Genomic DNA, 3,996 nt, shown 5'->3' with positions numbered 1-3,996 from the left:
AATAGTTATAAATCGTGTCTGTCAACTGTTTTCTACATTCTGCATGCACATGTACCAATGATTATGTGAACGTCAACCAGGCCAAGAAGCATTATCATCATCATCATCATGTCCAACTGCTTCCTCAAAGCCCCAGTGCGCATCTGCATTGGCTTCTGGTACAGCTGCTTTATCTTCGATACCACGCAAGACGGTATCACACGCCGCTGCTTGCGTCCAAAGTATCCATGGGTGAACCATGTGTATTGTCTATACGCCACATGTCTCCAAATCCTGCACAAAACAGTTGGAGAGATGTAGATACACATACCACGAGTGTCTTCATGATTGTGTAAAAGTAAATAGTTTCAGTGTAAATAGTTTCGGATTCGAGTTAATATTTCTATGGGCTACTATACTAAAGACACTTTGGCCTTTTTTCAAATTTACATCACTTTTACACACAGTTGAAACACTTACAGTGCTAGGAATAGTATGAATGAAAGACATCGTTGTACCAGTATAATTATATTGGCATGGGTGCAATAGAACTTCATGATTGTGTGATGGAAGTTGGTGAATTTGAATACTGTACACAAAATCATTGCACAACACTTCCCATCTACTTTGTACCGGTACATGAAACATGGAAAGAAAGGAAATAATGAAACCGATTCAGTGAATCCTCACCTGTTTGACCACGGTCCACACCTTGCCCGAAATTCTTCGAAGGAAAGGAATGCCACCTCGAGCACTGATTTTTGCAGGCAAACAACAGCAAACTCTGAGTGCTGCGTGACGCACTGCAGCCCTTCCTGCTCGCCGCGTTTACTGAAAGCTGCAGGAACCTCCCAGCAACAAGTCGACTCGACCTCGCTCCACATCATGCTGCATTGTCCGCAACGGCATCAAGCAGTGCTTCTCACGCGAGCACTTGCAACCAAAGCGTTCTCTTCACGTTCATCTGTTTTGTAGTCTCAGAAATATTACTTGTAGACAGTTTCGCAGACGCTGATGCGCGCTTCGGCTCGAACCTAAAAGGCCTCGGTGTTGTTGAATCCGAAGTGGCGTCCACCTCCACACCTCCCGTGGTCTCCTCTTCCTCCAACATGATGATCGAATGAATACTAGTACAAGGGTTATCGATTGAAGAAAAAAACAGTGAATACCTTTTTCAAAATTTCTGCAGGTCTACCATTTGAATAAAAAAATTTGGAGGTCACTGAGAACGTTTTACGTCACAGGGTGGGCGGGGGCCCCCTCGTGCCAAATATGGAAAATTGCAATTGGTAATTTAGGTATGTTATCCTTGTCGTAGAAGCTTCCGGTTTTCGCCATTCTACCACTTACGACATATTCTAATGGATTCCGCAATAAAAAATGGGGGTGATTTTGGACCGGAGTTCCCCTTTAAGTGACACATTTTGGTGCCTGGAGACCTGATAATGAATCGAGGTTAACGACTTTATCCACATACATAGCCTACAATTCCACTATCAGGCGGACTGGCACGCATGGAAGTTGATGGAACATAATGACATCTGTGTCACATGCGACGATCTCCACGCCAAGCTGTTGTAGATGAGACGGTTTCAAATAGGAACGGTTTGAGAGCAAATTGTGTACTCCCAAACCGATCATCAGCGTGGATTGTTCACTCGAAATTAGTTTGTGAAAGGAAGCTGGCATGTTGAAGTTTGCTTTGACGCCAGAGTCGATCGAACTGAGCAACTCCTTTGTGTTGGCCCGCTGCCTTTCAAATTTGGTGTCAGAGAGGTGGCTCCAAAACAGTTTCGGAGTGCACGTCAAGTTCACCCTGTGTTCTGAAATTTAGTAACTGCTATCGCTCCACGACGGCCAGTACAGAGAAACAATAAGCCTTGTGTGTGCTTCCATTAGTATTCATCGGCACATGATGCTTTATTGGCGAGAGGCGAGCCGCTGTTTACCTGCGACAAGAAGTTGATTTTTCGAAAGACGTTCAACTCAAGTCGCAGTGCGAAGCACACGTCAACAACTCGCCTGCTTGTTATGGTGGAGCCATGAACTTTTGGCTCGGAGTAAAACACATCATAGTCTCACTGTGACATATTATTTCTAATCCAAATACCAAGAGGGAAAGTGAATATTGAGCCCGTTCCAGTTTCAACCTACATTGTAATATCCTTTTTGAAATCGCCTCCTCTGCACCGTGCAGTCGTGCACTGTCTGTATTGCAGAGCCGAAGAACGATGTACATGTACATGTTGTGATGGCAAATACAATCATGTACAAAATGTACGAGTCCTGGTGGTGACAGTCAATTTTTTCTTCAGACTTTTCCCGTTTGTGTCTTTCCCTCAAACTTGTCAAGATATTACATACAAGTACAGATTGAGTATTTCGCTCCTGCTCTTGTAGCAGTTGAGCACTCTTGCGTGGGGAAGTGCCTTTGCTGTTTGCGTGATGCAGAGCTCACTGATTTGTCAGTTTGAGCACTCTGGCAAGGTACGTTCGGGCCTGATTGGAAATTTTTTATTTCCATTGCTATCAGGTTCGGCCTCATTTCCTCTGTGCTGCGCTGACGAGTCCACAAAGGACGAAACAGTTCTGTCCGCAGATTGAGCAAGTAATTATTATGTACATGCACATCTGAAACCGATAATTATGAATTATGCACATGCGAACCCTCAGCAAACAATTTCGGGCATTTTTTATACACACATTGTGTATTATATTGGCAGATCGGATTTATTGACAGATCGAATATAGTGACATTTGTTCTCTCCCGAAGGAGTTTCGTTTTACACAATCACTACTGTATGTAACGAGATAATTATACACTCAACAGTGCGGCAACAAGGCACGAAACTAACAACGACATAGGGACTGTCACCAGAAACGAAGACTATGTATCCCGAGTCCTAAGGCTCCTAACTAATTCCCTTGCTCTCAGCAATCCTGGGTACTTTTGTCTGATGTCGTTATCAGTACGTGCCGCAACCCTGCCAACCTAATAGTCGGAAGAGAGAACGGAAGAAATTTGTCGAGGTCGGCAAAGTAAGTCACTCTTGATTGTTGTCATTCGTACTTGGATTCTTCTTTCACTGTGTTGTGTCGTGCGAGTCATACTCATATCATGCAGCTTAAAGTTTTAGAGGCAATCTTCATTCACTTGTACAAGCCAGTGTTGTGTGTACAGAAGGCAAGTGTTATCACCCTCAAATTGTTTACGTAGTGTATGGTGCGAGTGTTGTTAGTATGATTGTCCCCCCCCCCCCTCCGTTCACACATCATTCCGTCTGTTCAGGTTCTTTCTTTGTTTTGCTGATGCTGATGATTCACATATGCATTGTTCTTACCTGTTGAGCTTGCCCACCACTGAATAGATGTAGTATTATCACCTTTTATGTTTCGCTCTTTTTTTACCTTCTTTCACTTTTATTAAGTCCATATAAGATAAGTTCAAGTTGTTCCCATTCCATTGTTACGTAGATTCACTGATGACTGTAACAAGCAAACAGTTCTGAACGAATCCTCGCTTTCCCTTCCTTGTGTGCCTAGCGATAATCGTACAACATTTTACACATACATGTACATGTCGACATACATGTATATAAAATGCTTACTGTGGAATTTAAAGAGTCGGCGTGGAGAAAGCAATTTTATTAGTGCAATTAGGAGTATAATAGATGCAGACATGGCCAGACAACAACGAGTTCATGGAATTTTTAAGGATTTTTATGTTATTCAAAATCGATTTTCGTGTTCCGCTCATCAGTGAATAGTATCGGAACTGAGGGTACTGTGTACAAAAATAGAACATTTTATAACAGCATAATTAAAAGTGTGAACAAAAAAGGAAGTGCTACAGCATTACATAATAGGTGTCAAACATAGTGCTAACATATAATATAACTTAGTGCAGGCACAAAGCATGAGGTGATACAGTGCAACATGACACAACATTTACATCTGATAACCAGCTACGAGAACAACTTTAGCGCGACTACATGCTTCTTTTGTTTACAAAGAACA

General features: G+C 42.5%; 1 long non-coding RNA gene across 1 annotated transcript; it reads right to left on the bottom strand.

Annotated features, from left to right (window-relative positions):
- Positions 1-1,152, bottom strand: LOC135824681 (uncharacterized). Its single transcript, XR_010554915.1, has 2 exons — positions 670-1,152; positions 1-273 (listed from the first exon to the last, which is right to left on the bottom strand). It is a non-coding gene; the product is annotated as an uncharacterized LOC135824681 (long non-coding RNA).
- Positions 1,153-3,996: the final 2,844 nt, after the last annotated feature.

Source organism: Sycon ciliatum, chromosome 9, assembly GCF_964019385.1.
Source record: "Sycon ciliatum chromosome 9, ocSycCili1.1, whole genome shotgun sequence".
Taxonomy (NCBI): Eukaryota; Metazoa; Porifera; class Calcarea; order Leucosolenida; family Sycettidae; genus Sycon; species Sycon ciliatum.
Note: the sequence above shows the minus strand (reverse complement) of the source record. Positions and strands in the feature narration are given on the sequence as shown.